This window comes from Myxocyprinus asiaticus, chromosome 25 (assembly GCF_019703515.2).
Source record: "Myxocyprinus asiaticus isolate MX2 ecotype Aquarium Trade chromosome 25, UBuf_Myxa_2, whole genome shotgun sequence".
In the NCBI taxonomy this organism is placed as follows: Eukaryota; Metazoa; Chordata; class Actinopteri; order Cypriniformes; family Catostomidae; genus Myxocyprinus; species Myxocyprinus asiaticus.
Genome location: NC_059368.1, coordinates 44,298,357 through 44,321,504, shown reverse-complemented (window position 1 = coordinate 44,321,504; position 23,148 = coordinate 44,298,357).

Here is a 23,148-nt window from a genome sequence, read left to right as displayed (position 1 = left end):
GCCAAGAATGCGATTGGCCATAGCTGTTACCCATCAAGCGATCTGCCTCGTTGAGAATGAGGCACAGACAACAGAGGATTTTAAGGGTACCCGGAGGGGCTTTTATTGTTTCCGAAATGGGAGACATTATTAGGAGTCTTCTCGTCGTGGCTCACCATGTGAGTGTTCTTTGAGAGTTTATATGGTGCTCCGTTGATGTGGGTGATTTGCGTCAGCTGTTGCTTTTCCCGTTGTTTCATCTGTTTCCAGGTGCGTGTGATTGTGGTTGCCAAGGGCGACGCTGACTTTGGCATGGGAGGTTTCCCACACAGGCTACAGCAATAGAAGAGCATTGAGATGTTATCTAGCGGGGCAAGAGAGAGGGAAAGAGAGAGAGAATGGATATGAACCCCTGATATATAATAAAGTGTAGAGATAAGTGATATGAACAGATGAGGTGTCACTGTGAAAAAGTTATTGTGACACAGTAACACTGGCACAAGTAATACACACTGATGGTTCAGCATCACACAACAGATATGTTCAAAAATAAGATATATTACATACAGTATTATCTCCAAAACAGCTCTAAGTGAGGCATTATTAGCATATAGATCCATGTTTAAAAATAAATAATAATAAAAAAAAAAAAAACATCCCCAACACTACACTGCTGCCTACCCCTGGTTGCTATAATTGCTAGCATAATTTTGGACTTTGTTATTGTTCAATAAAACAGTTTAATTCTAAAACAAATAAAATAAAAATAATAATAAAAATAAATAGAAATCCCCCACTGTCTGAATGTTTGACAAGTTCAATTAGTGATAGCTAAATAATTAGTTTAAATTATTGTTAAATCATTTGTTAAATTAAAAAAAACTAGTTCCACACCTTTAAAGAATTGCCATAGCTCTTTACGCCAATTCATTTCCATATGTAAATTAGACATTTTACGTAATAAATTACATTATCACATGATTTAGCTACTTCACCATGAGAAATATTTGGCAACACTGCGTTGACGTTGTTTCATAATATTCGCCAGCAGTAACAAAACGATACGAATATGTGTATTTGACTCCTTTTACGAGTCCTGATCGTTACCATGTTTTTATAAATGTAACAAAAACCTTGCTAGCAACACTGTCAAGTCGTTTATTATACTAAAATATTTTCCAGGACAAATAATTATTTTCCAGGACATTTTTACGTATTTTTGCTAATTTTCCATGACTTTTCATGACTGTAAAACTGCATTGCAAAATTCCAGGTTTTCCAGGACATGTGGGAACCCTGATTTCTCCTCGTGTATTTAGAGTGGAGTTCACAACTACTCTCAATATTCACAATGGACAAGGATATCATTTTAGCGGTGAGTTTCTTTTTAACTTCACTCTCCCACAGTACAAAGTGCAGCATTAAAAAGAGGCTGTTTGACAGTTTGCTTATTTCACATGTGCTCAACGTGTGCCTACGCCTTCTTCACCTGTGGAATTTCACCATGAGAAGGTATGTTTGACTGCGCCATAATGCGGTGGTCAGTGATGGGCAGTAGCTTCATAACAAATAGCGAAGCTATTAGCTTGATATCAGCTTGAAATCAACATTGACCCTATTTATTTTATTAATGCATTTTACTGGTCTTATGGAGAATGATTATTGGGAAGTTTTTATACAGTTTTAACCCTGCCCATACAAGAATCATGTACACAAACCTGGCGTTAAAAGCAGCTAATGCAGATATGTGGTGTATTTTCATATTTTTCCCTCCCAAAACTACCTTGGTTATGGCCCTGCTGTCTTGAACTTACATTTCGAAGGAGGAGGAATAACGGCAAATTTGTGGGTGTGTTCGAGACATTTCACACCTGAAAGCCTCAAGAGGTGATTACTACTGAATACAACACGAGCTGGATGTGTTTGGAGTTTATTAATATTTTTTATGCAGGAATCTTGTGATGCACAGCACTAGTAAGTGTTCTTTTTTCCCATTTATTTTTAGTTTAATGTGATTCAAAACATTGAAATATTGTGATCTTTTACGTGCTTATTTTTCATTTATCTGTATTGGACTTGCACAACAGCTCCAGCCTTGTTGTAAGTAAAGACTGTGATGTACTGTGTGTGTTTGTGGGCTATGGATTAATTTAGGCAGTTTGATCATCGTTCCGTTCTCAAGTCAGTGAGGCACAGTGGAAAGTGTGTGAGTGCATGTGTGTGTGTGTGTGTGTGTGTGTGTGTGTTTGTGTTTGTGTGTGTGTGTGTGTGTGTGTATGTGTGTACTGCAGTGCAACTGCAAACTCGCACTCAGGTCTGCCTCCATTCCGGTATGCAATGGACATGTTTCACAATCCCATCAACAACCGATGGATAAAATGAAATCTCCGCAATAAATTTGTTTTTTCTTGTACGATAAGACGTCTCACTCTGAAATACGTCACAATATATAAGAAAAGTAGGTAGCAATTTTCTTTTGATGTCAACTTTAACTACATTTCTCAGTAGCGATGTGGTAGCTTCACTAGTGTACAAATCAAGTAGCTTTTAACCAGTTAAGCTACATTTTTTATTAGGTAGTGGCGTAATGTTGACAAAAGCTACGACAAAGCAAAGTTTTCGAGCGCCGTTGTGGTTGCGCAATGTATGAAACTACTCACTATGGAGAATGTGTGCTTCAGTTCGCCAGGCATCCGCCTCACTTAAAAGCATCTTCTCCTCCAATGTTACAGCACGGGACGTGCTGATTTTGCGCTTAGAGGCACAATGCCTCCTCACCAAAGATGCGATAGGTAGGGTGCTGGTGTGCAGAAAGGCTTCAACAGCCGCTATTTTCTGCTAGTGCCAGGTAGGACGGTGGTCTATGGCCATGCTGGACTTGAGATGCTTCAAACAGACACTCAGGAAGTATCCATTCAAGATCATTATTCAGAGACAGATTTTGTCTTACATCTGTCCTCTGGACTGGTTTGTGTCAACCGATCTGAATGACACGTTTTCTTGTGCAGATAGGCCCTCGACAGGCCATTCTTGAGGTTTGCCTTTGAGTGGAAGCATACCAGTTCAAAGCTCTTCGGCTTGTCCCTTGCTCCCTGCACATAAATAAAATGTGTCGATGCAGCGCCCATGTATTGAACTACCTCAATGATGGCTTGCTTTTAGCACAATCTGCGGTACAAGCATGCAAGCACAGGGATCTGCTGCTTATGCATCTGGAGCATTTTGGCCTCAAAAGCCAATTGGGTGAAAAGTGTGGTGGTACCCAGTCGGCAGGTTTCTTTGGAATGAAACCCACTTGCAGTCCTCACTGCATTGTCGCTTTTGATATTTCATTACTGGCTCTACTGGGCTTTGACACTCTAGCTCACAAATGGCAAGTAAGATGCAAATGTGCATTCTCTGCCGTCTAATTGCTACACCGAGTTTTGTGCAAGAGTTTGTGGTTCCCGGAGCTGGTAGAGCTGTTGGATGCTCTACCATGAGAAATTCCTTTGTGGAGGAATCTGCTTTCGCAAGCCGAAGCACGATCTAGTATCCCCTGCCAGAGTTGAGGAGACTTCATGTCTGACTCCTAGGTGAGGCTCGTCTGACACAGTTGGTATGTTGCAACCAGTGCTGGACACCAGATTACAGGCCAGAGTCCCCTCGACATGCCTTGAAATGGCAAGTTTACACTGACTAGTCTTGCAAGGAGTGAGACGGCTCAGACCCTCTCATCCCAGACACTCTTCACGCCTTCCACGACCCCTGTCTCCACACTTTTCATGCCCCCTATCTCCAAGGTAACTCCTCTCCATTTAATTTCACAAAATAAATTTTTTTTGGGGGGGGCAGTCAACGGTAGTGACCACAGTTAACGAGCCAGTGCCCATGCCTACCACGGTTAACGAGCCAGTGCCATGCCTGCCACGGTTAACGAGCCAGTGCCTATGCCTGCCACGGTTAATGAGCCAGTGCCAATGCCTGCCACGGTTAACGAGCCAGAGCCAATGCCTGCCACGGTTAACGAGCCAGAGCCAATGCCTGCCATGGTTAATGAGCCAGAGCCAATGCCTGCCATGGTTAATGAGCCAGAGCCAATGCCTGCCATGGTTAATGAGCCAGAGCCAATGCCTGCCACGGTTAATGAGCCAGAGCCAATGCCTGCCACGTTTAATGAGCCAGAGCCAGTGCCTGTAGCCTCAACCATCCCAGAGCCAGTGCCTGTAGCCTCAACCATCCCAGAGCCAGTGCCTGTAGCCTCAACCATCCCAGAGCCAGTGCCTGTAGCCTCGACCGTCCCAGAGCCAGTACCTGTAGCCTCGACCGTCCCAGAGCCAGTGCCTGTAGCCTCGATCATCCCAGTGCCTGTAGCCTCGACTGACCCCATAACCATGCTCATTGCTGGCCGAAAGAGGAGGAGAAGGATAAGGACTCTTCCCCAATCTCTGCCCATGTCCACGACCATGGAGGTCATTCCCCAGTCTCTGCCAGTGCTCACAACCATGGAGGTCATTCCCCAGTCTCTGCCCATGTCCACGACCACGGAGGTCATTCCCCAGTCTCTGCCCATGTCCACAATCACAGAGGTCGTTCCCCAGTCTCTGCCCATGTCCACGACCACAGAGGTCATTCCCCAGTCTCTGCCAGTGCTCACGACCATGGAGGTCGTTCCCCAGTCTCTGCCCGTGTCCACGACTATGGAGGTTGTTCCCCAGTCTCTGTCAGTGCTCACAACCACGGAGGTCGTTCCCCAGTCTCTGCCCATGCTCACAACCACAGTGGTCATTCCCCAGTCTCTACACGGACTCTCAACCACGGAGGTTGATCCCCAGTCTCGGCCTGTACTTTATTTCATGGCTCTCAGCCCCGAGCCTTCCACGGCTCTCAGCCCAAAGCCTCTCACGGCTCTGCCTGCCACGGCTCTGCCCTTCGAGCCTTCCACGGCTCCGCCTTCCCTGGGTCCATCTCCCATGACTCCGCCTTCCATGGCTTTGCTCCTTGAGCCTCTCACCGCTCCGCCTTCCACGGCTCCGCCTTCCACGGCTTCGTCTCTTGAGCCTCCCATGGCTCCACCCCCAGAGTTTTCCACGGCTCCACCTTCCTTGGCTCCACACTCCACGGATCCGTCCCCAGAGTCTTCCACAGTCCTGCCTTCCACGGCTTCGCCTCTCGAGCCTCCCACAGCTCCGCACCCAGAGTCTTCCACGGCTCCGCCTTCCTCAGATCCGCACCCAGAGTCTTCCATGGCTCCGCCTTCCTCGGATCCTTACCCAGAGTCTTCCACAGCGCCGCCTTCCACGGCGCCGCACCCAGAGTCTTCCACGGCTCTGCCTTCCATGGCTCCGCACCCAGAGTCTTCCACGGCTCCACCCTCAGACTCCTCTGCGGCTCTGCCCACTTCCCCAGAGTCTCCTCCTCCAGCGGTTCCCCCTCCTGACCCAGTCCTTGCCCTGTGGCAGCCTCCCAGGCCTCCTGACCCATTCCCAGCCCTGAAGGCAGCCCCTAGGCCTCCTGATCATCATCTCTGGATCCTTCATCTTCTGCGTCACCCTGCCCTCATCCATTCTTGGGCACCAGGAGTCACCCTTTAAAGGGGGGGGGGGTAATGTCACAGTCTGTCTCCCTCATTCTTCTTCAAGGACTCTTATTTTGAAGTTTTCCCCCCGGACTCCATTTCCCAGGATTCACTGCCCTAATCACTTCTATCAGTTCTTCATCATCTGCACCTGACTTCTATTCCCTCACTAGTTTCTCAGTGTATAAATACCTTCTAGTTTTGTTAAGTCTTTGTCAGTCCTTGAAGTGTTTCGTTATGAGGTGTTATGTTAAGTTTAGTTTGAATGTTAAGATTTAGTGTTTTTTCCAGCATTTGTTCCACTCCAGTGATTACTATTGTTGAGCCTTTCTTCTGTTTCCACTGCAGTGATAGTTCTACTCTAACGTTTATAATTAACAGACTAAAAGAATCTACTCCTACGTCTCCTCTCTTCTTCTCCAAAACACCCACGTTACAGCCAACATCATCATATATGTGGAAAGGACTGAAGCCTGTCAACCAAAATATGAGCTCACTGATGTCATTAAATGAGTCTGCTTTTTTATTCCATCCATTACTCCTGGTCGGAGGCTTCCGTAAATATTTAGTTTATACATAGGGTTACGTTCTACCTAAGTTTAATGCCGCAACAATCACATATTTAGTAGTGTGTAAATTGTGACTTAGTGCCCATTGATGCCACTACTAGACTAAGTTGTAACTTACGTTAGCCCCAGCTGTTTAAGAATAAGACATACAGTACAGTCTGTTCAGTGGGTAGTACTGTCATGTCCCTTGTGACAATTCATTCAGCCGAATTCCAGTGGACAAAAAACTTGGGCTGTGGAAATTAGACGAACTTTTGGTTTTATAAGGAATGTCTTTGCATGTTGTTTATTATCACAGAAAATAATTTTGTCTTGTCTCTTAGTTTGTAAAAACAAACAAAAAACATGTTCATATACTATATATTTATGCACACCCAACATATCCCATATTGCCCCATAGAATTCCATTATTGGTTTTAAATAAAAACATTTCCATCATCTGCGAACATTAAGACAAATGATACATCCAATTTATAACAACCTATGGTGAAAATTAGAAGTGAAATCTTTAATGAGTTACTACTACTCACTTAGGATCACTATTACTATTGCTCATAATCCAAAATTACATTAGTCCTGCAATCATATCTAAAGTATACTGTATATATGTATGACTGCTTCTCTTTCTATTTCTTGCTTTAGTCAGATTGTCCAGAGGGGGATCTCAGAGCTCAAGCCCAGTCCCATGCTTGAGCCCCTCCATTATGGACAGCATGCCAAAACTGTTTACCTTAACGCTCCAGGACTATAAGAACCAATAAACTCATGAACTTCGGTTTAGTGATTTAAACAAACCATTTGAGCTATGGTCATGAATGATAAACCATGCCATTTATTGAAGAGAGGAATGATATTATTTTTCTAAGAGATCAAACTTGCGTGGTGAATGATGAAACATTAAAAAAAATCCTTATGACGAGGAGAGGGGCGTGGCCGGGCTGTGATGATGCACACCTGGTGCTGAGTTGAATAATCAGTGGGAGAGAGAGATAAGGGGGGCCGGAGACGCCAGTTCGAGAGAAAGAGAGAGAAAGAGATTTGTTCACACAATGCAAGCAAAAAAGAATGATCTTTTTTGGGTTAACTATTCTTTTAAAAATGGCATTCATCTTTTACCTAGTCAAAGTGCCTTGTATTCCCAGTGCTGTGCTCTTACAGGTCACCAAAGTGTTCAGTACACACATTCACAAACAGAATCAAACATCAAACATACAGAAGATTGTACATACAGTATATTGCAAATGTCTCAGTTTGAACAAAATAAATAAATATCTTAACATCCTTTAAACAAAGTGCATGCTTTAGAAGCAAAATGACATAAGATATTATGTAAATCTTGTTTTTAGATAAATCAAACAAACTTTAATCAAGCGTCAGTTCAGGCAGGCCACGTAAGACCAGCTTGCAATTAGCTGACATTCAACTGATTATGACGTCTACCAGTACATTTCAGATGCTCATCAGAATGGTTCTGTTTAAGTCCTCCATTATATTTAATGCCTTAGCTGCCTTTCCATTGCATGGATGCAAGCTGCACTTTTGCTGTCAACTAACTTCCGTATAGCAAGCTGCTTATAACACCACTTTTATGCGAACTGACATAAGAATACTGCTTTTAGCTAGGGTGACCATACGTCCTCTTTTTCTCGGACATGTCCTCTTTTTCGGACCTTAAAAAAGCATCCGGCCGGGATTTCTAAATTTGCGAAAATGTCCGGGTTTCGGCTTTAGTTGCATTATGATGTGCATCTGATCTAATACTTCATTGTGTGTGCGTGCATATTTGCATTGCTTTAACCCCTCTTTGTAAGTCCCGCCTTCTTGCACACCAATTGGTCAATTATGAGGCTTGCAGCAACTATTGGCCAAATTCCTGCCTGTCAATCTCTCCGCGAACGCGCAAAGCGTTGTGTGTTCGGCATCAAACAGCTTGACAGTAGGAGCAAATGACAGCTGAGTGGAAACAGTGCCCAAACGAAAGTGCAAATTTACAGAAGATTTACAGAAGATTACCCATGCTTTCGTCCAGGTTGAGATCCGTGGGAAGCAAAATATATGACATGTAAAGCTGGCACTTATGTGTCAGTTGCTAATAAAGGTGCAAGTGATTTAGAAGCACACATTAGCTCTGCGAAGCATAAAGGGTCAGCAAAAGGTGAAAGTTCATCAGGTAAATTAATGGACTACTTTTTGCGACCAGGTAAAATGATCATATTGCTTCATTTTCCATGGCCATTCAAAATAATAGTAATAGAAAATGAAGGTACACTCATGGCATCAAATATTTTATTTTAGCACATGGCCATTCAAAATAATAGTAATAGTAAATGAAGGTACACTCATGGCATCAAATATTTTATTTTAGTCCATGGACATTCAAAAGAATGTTGGACATTTTTATTTATTTATATATATTTATGTTATGCTAATAGAGTGTCTTTTTCACTGTACTAACGTTTGCATCCAACACTGTTTTGAACCCTATTATTCCACCCCACCCCAATCCCCACACCCTGGCGAAAAAAAAGAAGGTGTCCTCTTTTTGGAAAACCAGAATATGGTCACCCTATTTTAGCGCTTTATTTTCGTCACTCACCACGGACACGCTGGACTCAATGAAGTACATCTCTTCCTGGGTAATGCGGATATTCTGATCCAACAGCCATATCAGGAGAAATTTCCCTCTAGACAACATCTTCTCCATGACTGCCCACAGAGAAATTTGGTTATTTCAGCCTCATCATTCAAGTTTGCAACTTTGGGTTTTAAAAAAGGCCACTGAACTGAAAAGGCCACAAACATTGGACTTCGTTGCAGTTCAACCACCGCACCATATCCGAGAATGAATCTCCGTCATTTCCAAGCTTCACCTCTTCTCCAACATCCTCCGCTGCCTAATGCGGGCCTCAAAGCAGCAGCTCTGGTTGGCATTGATAACTGCTCTCTCGGCTGCTGTTCTCCCCAGTTACGTGCTCATCCTCGCAGGTAATGTCAGTTTGGATAAATAATTCTGTTGTGCTCTATATGGCTTGCTTTGGCACTTATGGAGATATTTCACACCAGGGCTTTCAATTTGCTGCTCGCAATTGGGCCTTCCGTCTGAATAATTCTGATAATCATCTAGCAGTCTTATCATCAGAGCGCTCTACTCAACCGCAGTGGTGAGTTTAACAATGCTCAGTGCAACAGCATTCAGTTTGAGTTTAAAAAAACTAAGCAACCTACGCAACATCTTCAGCTGTCAGTTGGCACACAGATCTGAACCGGATTGCAAATGTTTAAAGACCGAAACATACTTCACGCAAGTACGCAGACGCGAGGGCTTGGCCAACGCATGGCCAACACGTGGTCCCGTTGTACATACATTATGTGCGCTCTTGCATTGCTCTGGCGGTTACAAACTTCAGACCACAACAGGGCAATGGATTCTTTAGGCATGGCCACGAAAACGGTGCTGCATCCGAAACCAGGAAAATGCTGCCTTCAGAGGCTGTATACAGAGACAGGAAGAAAATAAGGTGCTTTTCAAACTGTTCAGAGACCAGTTTCCTTAAGAGTTCCATTCATTCAAAACAGCTATCTGTTAAGCCATTAATTGATTAGGCAGCAAGTTAGCTGTTAGATGTTTTTAGATGCAGCCCAGATGTGGTAGATGCGTCGATAGTTGAGGAGTGGGGAAAGACACGGAGAAAAAACAAGTTTGTTTGAATGGACTGGGGACAAAAAGTCATATATATTTTTCGAAAAGACTCAACTCAAATTGCTGCCTGAGTCGGCCATGACAGTTGTTGATTGAAAGAAGAAAATCCACTCTAGCGTCCATAGCGGCAACGCTGAGAATGCAGCAGAATGTGTTATGAATTGACCATTGACACATTTCACAACGCAACGACGCGTGAAATGGAGCTTGCGTAGCAAGGTGCGTCTGCGTTCACATATTTGTGTAGAGTATGTTTGGGCCTTAAGTTTGTATGGCAAAGTTAATTCACACTGCGTTCTAAAATATGAACCAGCACAGTTTAAGAAAGCATGCTTAATCCATACCTGCCAACACTCCCGATTTTACCGGGTTTCTCACATTTTCCACCCCTCTTCCCGCTGTACTCCCGATTTACAATTTCTCCCGATAAACTCACGATTTTCCGCATCCACACTTTGCTCATGAGAATGTATTTCATAGGTTGCCACCCATCCTGTAAAAGGATCGTCCCATATTTAAACATGAAATGATCCCCTGTAGTTCGAATCTAGGGTGTGCTGAGTGACTCCAGCCAGGTCTCCTAAGCAACCAACTTGGCCCGGTTGCTAGGGAGGGTAGAGTCACATGGGGTAACCTCCTTGTGGTTGCGATTAGTGGTTCTCGCTCTCAATGTGGCCCCCATAAAAAAGCCAGACTACAGTTTGCAAGTGCAGAAGGGGACAAAGATCTTACTTGTTGGAGAAGTTTCCTCTGGTCTGATAAAACAAAACTTTTTGGCCATAATGACCATCGTTATGTTTGGAGGAAAAAGGGTGAAGCTCACAAGCCAAAGAACACTATCCCAACTGTGAAACATGGAGTGGCAGCATCATGTTGTGGGGGTGCTTTACTGCAGGAGGGACTGGTGCACTTCACAAAATAGATAACACCATGAGGAAGTAAAATTATGTGGATATATTGAAGCAACATCTCAAGGCATCAGCCGTAAAGTCAAAAATGGGTATTCCAAATGTACAATGACCCCAAGCATACCTCCAAAGTTGTGGCAAAATGGCTTAAGGACAACAAAGTCAAGATATTGGAGTGGCCACCACAAAGCCTTGCCCTCAATCTAATAGAAAATTTGTGGGCAGAATTAAAAAGGCATGTGCGAGCAAGGAGGTCTACAAACCTGACTCAGTTACACCAGTTCTGTCTGGATGAATGGACCAAAATTCCAGCAACATATTGTGAGAAGCTTGTGGAAGACTACCCAAATTTGACCCGAGTTAAACAATTTAAAGGCAATGCTACCAAATACTAACAAAGTGTATGTGAACTTCTGACCCACTGGGAATGTGATGAAAGAAATAAAAGCTGAAATAAATCATTCTCTCTACTATCATTCTGACATTTCACATTCTTAAAGTAGTGATCCTAACTGACTTAAGACAGGGAATGTTTTCTACTATTAAATTACAGGACTTGTGAAAAACTGAGTTTAAATGTATTTGGCTAAGGTGTACGTAAACTTCTGACTTCAACTATAATAGAATACAGAAGCTGGTAGTTTGTTTTGCCATACAAAGCCACATTGACAGGGCCATTTCTGAGCATAACTGGGCCCTAAGCGAAATCCTACATGGAGCCCCAACCCAAACTGCCCCCTGCTCCCTGGATCCAGGCCCACCCAAGAATGACACATCAATACAGTCTTCAGCATATTTGAATATATGAACTTTCCCACAAAAAATACAATAAATTAACCAAAAATGTACAATGAATAACTATACAAATTAAAAATAAATGACTATAACAATAACTAACTATATACAACAGGAAACAACTGCATAATTTTAGCTAACTAATTGTTGTATTTTAATGCATGAAAACGAATGAACACCATCTGGCCAGGTAGCTGACTTACATCCATTTCTTACCAATGATCTGGCTGATTTTCTCCTTCCCTTCCTTTTTTGCCTCTCCCGATTTGTAGGTGCACTTCTTGATGAGTCTTACATTATTTAATATTTGTATTTAATTATTCAGTTAATCCATTTTTGATAATTGAATTAATATGTATGCAATATGCAATGATCTAAAAATGACAATGTGTAATCAATGTACTATGAATAACTGTATTATGAATGTTATTCAGTATGTTAGATATTTAATCATTTATTTATCCTTTACTCAGTTTAATAATCAAAGTGCAAATTAATGGAAAAATACAACTTAACTTCTCTATGGAGAATTACTCTGTCAGTATCTCTCTGTATGACCCTTTCTGTGAATGACCTAGAAGGAGATGTGTGTGTGTGTTGATATAGGATGATACAATGTTTTAATTAGAGCACGAGTCAGGCACTGTCTGGTGTCCTAAAGAGGCAGATGATATAGGATGATATAATGTTTTATCAAGAGTAGAGTCAGGCACTGTCTGGTGTCCTAAAGAGGCAGATGATATAGGATGATATAATGTTTTAACAAGAGTAGAGGCAGGCACTGTCTGGTGCCCCATGATGATATATGTGTGCTAGAAATGAAATTAAACAAATGTATGTGGGTGTGTACACATTTCCCATCTTACAGGAATGTGTGTAATCAACGACTGTAATAAGAGAAATCGTTAAATATACTAATCAAATTAATGCAGAAAGTAATGATTGTTAGTCAATATAAAATATGTAACCATATGAAGTGATTACAGTGTGTTTTATGCATATTAAATGAAATAGTCATGCTTTTGCCATCACTGCAAGTTGGGGACAAGGATGACCAGCTAGTAGGGACAAGGTGATGATGAAACTAGTGAGGCATAAGATGTTTCATTGGATGAAGAGGCCATCGCCCAAAGAGATAAGGAGAACAGAAACTGTATAAAATAGGCACGTTCTGAAGTGTGATTTTAGATGCTCCATGGACCATCTTGGCTTTGTTACTTTGTAATAAAAGTCTATTTTTGGAATCAGAACTTTGCACCTCCGAGAAATCTTTGACTCGACTGTGCTTCGATTACTGTTTTGGGGAATCTGCCACAACATAATTTCCTGGTGTCAGAAGTAGGATTGGAACAGGAGCAGAGTGTAGGCTGTTGCATCGGGCCAGCAGGGGCGAGCTGCACAAACAGGTAGCCAATCGAGTTAAGCAATTTTGCTTTTAATACAACAGTTTGTGTAGTTCGCCACAGGTCTGCCCGTAGTGGTAAGAGCATTCTTAAAAAAGCTTCTCCAAATTAAAGATCAGACAAATTTCTGATTCCAAAAGAATTTACTTGCATGCAAAAATATGTGTTTTGCTGTTAAGTGGGCCTTGATGGACAACAGTGAACATGTAAGATAAATGAATGAGTAGAAAGTTCTATGGATACCGCTCTATTGCATGGCGATAAGAGGTCTGGACAGGTACGCAGGAAAAGAAAGTCCTACAGATATCGCTCTGCTATATTAGCAAGAGGGCTTCACGGGTAGGCAAAAATCCTACTAATACTGCTTTTCGTCATGTCGAGGAAGTGAATTGGTGAGAAGAGCTGCTTGGTAGGTCACCTAAGAGAGGTGGTAGAATAGTTGCGTTTTAGAATTTTATTGTATTTTTGAGAGCTCTTTGTTTATAAAGGCCTTGTGTTTGTAAAAAGTGTGAAAAGTTTCTGTGTTTGTGAGAGTGTTTGTATCTGCGTCTGAAAGTGTGTGTAAAGTGAATTTGAAGCGAATGAGTTCATGAGCCCAGTAGAGGGCTGGAATGTATGATGAGTCCTTAAAAATAATAAGGAACACATAGTGTGTGTTTCATGAGCCCTATAAAGGACAGATGTGAATTGAATGTTTCATGATCTCTGATATAAAGGGACACAATGAATGAAGTAAATGTTGTCTAATAAAGAAAGTTTGTCTTATATGTTGAATGAATGTTGGGAATGAAAGCCTGTCTCTTGTGAAAATTTGGGAAGGTATTTTTATTTTTTTGTAAATAGAGAAAACTAAAAACTTCAGAGATATTGGCTTTGTAGGTTGTTTGGTCTTTCTTCAAACTGTAGAATTTGTGATCGAGATAGAGAGACTCAACCTTTTCTGAATAATTAATGAGGAGTATATATGTAATTTACAGAAAATAAAATCTATTTAGGCCTATTCTCAACCTTCCATCAATATATGAGATAGAAGAAATCTGACCATTAGAGGCAGAGAGGGCACTTAAAAGATATCCTGGTTGTATGATAGTGGAGTTAGTACCAATGATAAAGAAAATGGAAGGGTAAATGTAATACAGTATAAATTGACAATAGGAAAAATAATAAAAATGGTGAGACAACACAGCTGTATTCCATAAAACTAAATGTGCAGGAAAGCAAAAAGTGAACACTTAGCTGGCTGGATTTTTGAAAATTTAGCCTTGGGCTGTTCTTTTCATGCCACGAAGGAAGCATGATATAAGTACAAGATTAACTAAAGTGAGAAAGAGCAGTTGTTGTGATTGTTGGACTTGTGCCAGATCATAACTCTCAAACTAGACTGTAGCACTGAAGCTTATTTGACTTTATACAGGGAATTATACATTCAAGCTGTATAACTGTGCTTAGCGTTAAAGTTCATATCACAGTGAGAAGTAAGAATATTGAAATTATAAAGAACTTTAAAGTGATTGAATTCCATTTGGGAAATCACATTATCTGGACAAACAATAAAGCTTTTTCCAGTGTATTGCTTTAAAGTCAACTATGTGAGCCAGGTGCAAATATGTATTGGTTAGGTTAGATAGAAAATGAGGTAAAATTGGCAATCAGTAAGTAGGGAAAGTTTATCAGGGTTCATATCCCTGGGGCACATTCACCAAAATCAGAATTTCATTGAACAATGATGTATGATCCAACAAGAGACTTTGAGAAAGAAACGAAATGGCAGGAAGGAACTAAAGGGAAAAAAATCCAATTGACATTACAATATATCATAATAGGTAAACAGGGAGCAGCTATGAACATAGACAAATGTGAATTTGTGACAGAATGGTTCAATGTACCAAACTCAGGTCCGCATATTTCATTGTATGTAGGAAAAGACTGGTAATCAAAAGATTTGGGACAGATGATGAAAAAAGCTAAACAATGTGTATGGGAACCAGCTATTAACCCATTGATTTTTCATTCAGCTGACAAAGCTTACATTAAGATTTTGTGTGGAGCAGTAATGAAAGGTATTCCACAGGAAGTAGTCATAAATCAAAAAACTAAAAAACAAATGTCAACAGTACCAGAATCAGCAGAAAATGTGAACAACGAACTGTTAGACGAAATGGAATGTCAGGTACCTACCGAATTATGGTTGAAACATGATACAGATGTAGGGCTGCTAAAATCAGCTAGTCCAATAAGAATTAAAACCAAGCCAGGTGTTTGTTTGCAAAGAAAATCACAATACCCACTGCGACCAGAGGCCAGACAAGGCATTAAAAACACCACTGAAGGATTAAAGCAGGAGTATTAGTAGAGACAGAAAGCTACTGTAATACTCCAATTTTACCTGTTGCAAAAACAGACAAATCTAAATGGTGTCTTGTACATGATTTAAGAGCAGGTAATGACATAATAGAAGACTGGCCAGCTGATGTTCCCAATCCTCACACACTGCTAATGAATGTTCTGCAATAATCTACTGATGCAAAATATTTTACTGTAAGTGATCTTTGTTCTGCATTTTTCAGTGTTCCATTGGCCGAGGAGAGCAGACATCTGTTTGCATTTACGTATGGTAACAAACAGTATACTTATACCAGAATGCCACAGGGTTTCAAATATTCCCCACATGTGTTCAACTAGGTACTTAAGGCTGATTTGTAAGATCTTGTGATAGGCAGTACGTTACTACAATATGTGGATGATCTGATGATTTTTTCCATTTCATTGGAGCAGTGTCACAGAGATTTCATCTCAGTGCTCAAAGGAGGCCACAAGTCTTCAAAAACTAAATTGCAGTACTGTCAACCACAGGTTGCATACTTAGGATGACTGGTAGCCTATGGAACAAAAGCAATAGCTCCAGCCCAATTGGAAGGCATAAGTAACGCGCCATTGCCTCAAACAGTAGGTCAGATGATGACCTTTTTGGGAATGACTGGTTTTAATGCAGACTGGATAGAGGAGTATGTGGTAAAAACTGCACCATTGCGCGAAATCATGAAACAAGCAGGGTTAAAGTATTTGAATATGCCATTAACATGGAGTAATGATGCATTGCTAGCATTTGTGTCGATAAAGAAAGAACTAAAAACCTGCCTTAGCTACGCCAGACTACACTTAACCATTTCATTTGTATGTTGCTAATAGGGTCGATGGATATGCGTCAGCAGTGTTGATGCAAGAAGCATGCAGTGGAAGGAAAAAACAGCCCATAGCTTATTATAGCACCAAATTGGTTAGTGTAGCTCAGGGCTACCCGCCATGTTTCCAACAGGATCCTTCAGCTGTACATTATGCATATGAAAAAGCTTCAACAATAACTATGGGATATCCAGTGATTATATAGATGCATCACAAAATTATGGAACTAATTGAACAAGGCAAATTTGTTTTGACTCAAGCTTGCATTCTAACATACGTATCTCTCCTTACATGCCCAGATGTCACCATCAAGCGATGTAATACAGTTAACCCAGCTGAATTGATTCCTTTAGCCCTTGAAGGATCACAGCATGATTGCGTGGCTAATTCATTAGCATTCACTAGGTTGAGGCCAGATCATGAGTCTATACTAATCTCTTAAGTAGATGGCACTTACTTTGTAGATGGTTCTTTTTTCAGGGATCATTTAGGAAATCATGCAGGATATGCAGTTGTGAAACAAGACAGAGATGACTTTATATCGGTAATATCACAACATTGTACTCGAACTTGTTCTGCTCAACTAGCAGAATTGAAAGCTCTTACTGTTGTGTGTCAGTTAGCTAAAGGACAAACAGTTAACATTTTCACTGATTCGGCTTATGCTTATGGTGTTTGTCACCTGTTTGGAACTGTATGGAAAAAAGAGATTTTAGAAAAAGTGATGGAACCCCAATTGGACAGTTGATTTCTGCAATGATGTTACCTAAAAGATTGTCTATCATTAAATGTCAAGCCCACAAAAAGGGCAATGACTTTGTCATCAAGGGAAATAATGCAGCAGATTTAGAAACTAAAAAGGTTTCTGGCTGTCAAGTAGCAGTATTAGCACCAATGGTTCTTATTGAATCACAACCACAATTGGATGATATAATTCGAATTCAACAGGAAGCAGGCCCATATGAACACACTACGTGGGAACATAGGGGTGCCATGAAAGATTCACAAGGTATATGGCGTTCACATTAAGGACAGATTGTTGCATCAACTTTGCTTCTCAATGTTCTTATTTCAGATGTGCATGGTTTTGACCATTGCGCAAGGGGGGAAGTGATAAGGAAAATTAAACAACAGAGATATTGGTCTCCATTTTTGCAAGCGAAGGTTGATGAGTTTCTGTTCACATGTGAAGTCTGTGCTCAAAACAATGTCAGAAAAGGAATAATAACACCCATCGGTCACATACCAGTACCAGAAGGACCATTCAAACATTTGGTTATTGATTATGTGGCCATGATAAAGAGAGTGCAAGGAAAGCGCTATATGCTAGTGATAGTATGCCGATTTAGCAGATGGCTGGAAGCAGTACCATCAGCAGATCAGGGATCAGGAACAGTAATCAAATTTCTAAAAAGAGAGGTAATACCTAGATTTGGAATACCATCAGAAATTAGTTCAGACAATGGATCGGCATTTATACAACAAACTATAAATAAGGTATTGCAACAACTAAGAATAAAATAGAGACTAGGATGTGTTTATCATCCACAATCACAGGGAATGGTAGAAAGGGTAAATGGTACCCTCAAGGCCAAACTTAACAAAATATGTGCAAGCACTAAGCTCAATTAGATTGATGCTTTGCCTCTTGCTTTAATGAGTTATCGTATGCAAACTAACAGAAATATGCATCTAACTCCACATGAAATGCTTACAGGTCGACCCATGCCTGTGCCAAACCGGAGAGGTCCTGATAAAGGACCCTCACTTGAGCAATTGCAAATGCAATGCAATGCATAAAGCTACCTATTTGCAGGAAAAAAGGAAGGAGCCTAGTGAAGCAGAAGTACCCTGTTCAACTGTTCCAGGTGATCAGGTGTATCTGAGAGTATTCAGGAGAAAGTGGAATGAGCCCAGGAGAGAGGGGCCCAATAAAGTGGTGAGCAATGCCAACAGCAGTCTAAGTGGAAGGTAGCACCACATGGTACCATCTGAATCATTGCACAAGGGTACCCAGAGTGAGAGAAAGGCCTGAAGAGGAATCTGAAGGAAGCGATACTGAAGATCCAGAAACACCAGAAGAAGGGCCACATGATGCTGAAAGAAATGTACAAGGTGAAGAAGGCCAAGAAGAAACTACACGTGGAGAGGGAAGTAAACTGACAGACCATCAGGAAATGGAAGATGAGTGTGATAATGTGCCTGATACTGAGGACAACATACATGCTGCAACAACACTGAAGGTCCAAGCCACACCGACCCCCAAGAACCAGGAGGACAACCAGAATTCCCTACAATCAAATTCGCAGACCTGGACTGGTTTCAAGAATGATCTCAAGGTAACACAAACAGAACAGGGGTTGGAAAAAGTTGAAAAATGATCTAGATCTAAAAGAGTCATTAGTCTGAATAATGATGAGGGAGAAATAAATCAAGAAGAAAATGCATTGTGGGAACTAGCACAAAACAACCTTTGGTATGAATGGGCAAGGTATACAGCAAAAGAGACAGGGAAGGAAAATTGTCTATTGTGTGCACCGTCACCCTCATGTAAGGTATTAGTAGTCCCTAATTCACATGACTATCATGAATGTGCTAAGTCAGTAGTTGTAGCAGATATCTTTTGGGTCTGTGGAAAAAAGAAACATATGGCTTCATTACCACGAGAATGGAAAGGAATATGTGCTAGAGTACAGATTGTTCAGGATGTCAACATAGAGGAATGGGAACCAGGATTGGCTATTAAGGGAAATGAGAAGAAACATAGAGCTAAAAGATCTTATGAACCAGACCCTAGAGTATATTTAGACTCCATAGGTCAGCCTAGAGGTATGCCTAATGAACATAAGTTTAGAGATTAAATAAAGGCTGGATTTGAGTCAATATTTATTTGGATAATACCAAATAAGAATATAGAATGGATCAATTATATTTACTACAATCAACAGAGGTTTATCAATTATACTGGTGCTGCTTTATCCGCATTGGGAGAACAGGTAGATGCAACAAGTAGAATGACAATGCAGAATCAACAAGCATTAAATTGGATGTTCTTTTTGGAGACCAATGTTGTACTTTTATTCCTAACAACACAGCACCAGAAGGTGCATTTACTGTAGCCATGACTAAATTGAAAGCATTAAGAAAGGAAGTTGCAGAAAATGCAGGAGGAGATGCGAAAATGTGGGATTGGTTCGACTTATCATTAGGAAAATGGGGTGCATGGTTGGCTAAAACTGGCATAATGATTGGAATAACAATCCTTGTGGGAGGAATAATATTATGTTGTGTGTTACCATTGATCAAATCATTCTTGATCCGAGCAGTAGTGAAGCAGATGACATTGATCAATGTGAATAGTCCAATGCAATACAATGACAACTATCCTGGATGGACAGAAAGACCAAATTGGGAGGAAATTGATTCCTCCAATGAAGATATACGTAATTTATATGAGGAGAGATAAATGATGATCCATGCCCTGGGATGTAAGTGCTAGCCTAACCTCTCCTCAGTGGTGACCCTCTACGTTATGCAAATTAACTGGGTTGAAGATCTTTTGTCAGCTGGATCTCTGAAAGAAAAAATAACTTTTTAGTGCTGGGTTACTTCTACTATTTTTGATGTCTTTGATTTATATTTACTGATTTTGATCTTTATGTTTATCCAATATTCTGTCATGCTACTCTAATCAAAATGTTATGATTTTGAATGGTGTTTTCTATTATATTCTACATAACCGTGAAAACACAGGCAAGTGATGAACCATTTACATGCTCATGCTTGTAACACAATATTCTCTCTCTTGAGTGTAGGGTTGAGGGAGACAGGATCTTTTACCTAATCTCTTAGGATTAGGATCTCTTGCTAAGTGTAGAGGGAGACGTTTGGTCCTGATGTTCCACAGGAGTGCTGTTCCATGATTTGGTCATTGATAAGAGAAACTGTGTGACCTAAAATTGGTCAACAGAAAGTGATAGGTGAAGGGATTGGATTGTGAAGTAGCACTCTTGAATTAGGTTAAGTTAGTGGGACTTTGTATGTAGTCACTAAAGGGGGATTATACGGAATATTTTAATTTAATTATTCAGTTAATCCATTTTTGATAATTGAATTAATATGTATGCAATATGCAATGATCTAAAAATGACAATGTGTAATCAATGTACTATGAATAACTGTATTATGAATGTTATTCAATATGTTAGATATTTAATCATTAATTTATTGATTTAATTATCATTTACTCAGTTTAATAATCAAAGAGCAAATCAATGGAAAAATACAACTTAACTTCTTTATGGAGAATTACAGCCTCTCTCTGTATCACCCTTTCTGTGAATGACCTAGAAGGAGATGTGTGCGTGTGTTGATATAGGATGATATATTGTTTTAATAAGAGTAGAGTCAAGCACTGTCTGGTGCCCCGTGATGAGATTTGTGTTCTAGAAATTAGATGAAACAAATGTATGTGGGTGTGTACACATTTCATATCTTACAGAATTGTGTAAACAATGACTGTAATAAGGGAAACAATTTTATATACTAATCAAATTAATACAGAAAGTAATGATTGTTAGTCAATATACAATACGTAACCATATGAAGTGATTACAGTGTGTTTTATGCATATAAAATGAAATAGTCATGCTTTTGCCATCACAATATGATGATTTCATTGGATGAAGAGGCCATCACCCAAAGAGATAAGGAGAAATCTTTGACTCGATTGTGCTTCGATTGCTGTTTTGGGGAATCTGCCACGACAACATCTAGCTTTTAGTATTTGTTAAAAAATAAATTAAAAAAAAGACCTTGCTTTGCAGGGCCCCCTGATGACTTGGGGGCCCTAAGCAGCCGCTTATACCGCTTATAGCTAGAAACGACACTGCACGTAAGCACGTTGCACCTTTATTTTATGTTTTTTCACTGACATGTTGTTAACACTGACATGTTGTAATCAGGCACATGCAGAGGGGGTGGCTCTAGGGGCTCGAGCCTCTACCCTTTCGCTGACGTGCCCCTCAGATAACCCACAAAATGAAAGCTTGCACACCCAAATGAAATGACGTTTTTTTACGCGTAATAATAGTATTAAGTAATAATAATAGGTAATACAAATAATAATATAGTATTTAATAACAGGTGTAAAAATGCATCAGTATTATGTTGAAACTTTGATGCATCGATTACAGAATTTAATAACTAATAATACCCAATGTGTTAAAGAGGCTGTCTCAGATTACACGTGCACTCTCGCAACAGACACGGGGTGCGTGGCTGAGGAAACAAACGCACACTATAAATTAAGAAAGTTTAGTTAAGATTTCTGCCTCATTGTTCATAATTACACACGTATATATAATTATTTATTCTTTTCTTCCGCAATTGCGATCTGTTATGCATATTGTGGAATATTTGTAGAATACACGTGGAAAGGTAAGCGATACTGTAGGCTACTGTGCCTTAACTCATAATCATTATTTGTACTTAATGTGTTGTTACACGTCATTACGTTTTTAATTCTGTGAGCCTGCTTGGCTTAAAAATTTATCTGCCTGTGTAGATGACAGATTTGACTGATATTTCAGTTATTGGTTCAGTAAATATTCCCATGTTGATATGCAAATCTATTATGCATAATCAGCAGTCTTACCATCTGTTTGTGTTAGTTTGCAGAAAGACAGACATGTTATTATGCTTTATTCATATTGGTTCAATAATTAATGTAACAACAGTATTATTATTTATTTATTTATTTATTTTTAATAATGAATCAAACCTCCCTGTAGTCCATAAGTGTTCCGTAAATAAAATAATGTTTGTAAAAGATTTTGAATCTTCTTAGAGTTGTGCATTCTTCTGTTCAACAATGTATTATGCATTAATTTCTTATCCACAATTAAGTTTTTGAATCAGTTAATGTAACCTGAATCTCTGTTTTTTTTATTTTTTATTTTATTTATTTTTATTCCTGTATAGTGCAAATTATCCCACCATTTATATTTTTGTCTTTAGCATATTTTGGAAAATAATTATGAATACATAATAATCTAATAATTAAGCATAATATTTTCATACATTAACAAGCCTACCTACTCCATTGATAAAAGTGTCAGTAATTTGTTAAGTATTTAAATGTAACAGGGTTAAAAAATAATTATAGCAAAAAAAAAAATTGTCTGATGGAGATTGTATTCCCCCAACGCCACCCAAACCCCAGATGAATTTTAAGTGACTGCTCCTCAAAAAGGTTTAGAGCCCCTGCCCCTCAAAATGTCTGCACATTACTGGTCTTAACTATAATTCAGTTGTGTTTACTTAACCTAGGATGTGGCATTTATTTCATTTTTATTCTTGACTGGTAAAATTGTTTAACCCAACATAAGCTTAAGCTCAAATAAATGAGGTATATGTGATGTATAAGCCTAGAGTCAATAATTGTTTAAACTATACATTTAATACTTTCATAAACAGTCTTGTCTCAGACTGCCTTTTCTGGTCTCGGTCTCGACTTGGACTTGGTCCTCTCTGGTCTTGGTCTTGACTCAAACTCGACCCTCTTCTGTTCTCGGTCTTGACTCAAACATGACCTACTCCGGTCTCAGACTGGAATTGGACTCGGTTGAGCTGGTCTTGACTACAACTGTGTTAAATGCACATAAAAGTTTGCTTTTATTCTCAGTGTTTCACGTGTTGAAACTGGCATGTCTCATCTGTTCAGGTTCTGTAGTGCTCGTTAAAAGTGCTCGTTAAGTGAAGGGCCACGGAACCTGCATACATGCATATCTCCTGACTATGTGTGGTTCTTTATACAGAGATGTGTGTCAGCGTTCACAATCCTGAACATCAGCAAATCACTTTTTTTTCTCCAATGGTCATTGTTTTATGTGCGTCGATACTTTCAAGATATGGGCTTGAAAAAGCTGATCAAATATTTGTTATTTAAGATTGAGTTATGTTTGTTCTTCAGCGAGATTTTAAAAGGGTTTAAGAACAGATCTTTAAAAAAAAATTTCAGTTAAAAATTAAATAAAATAAAACAATGACTATT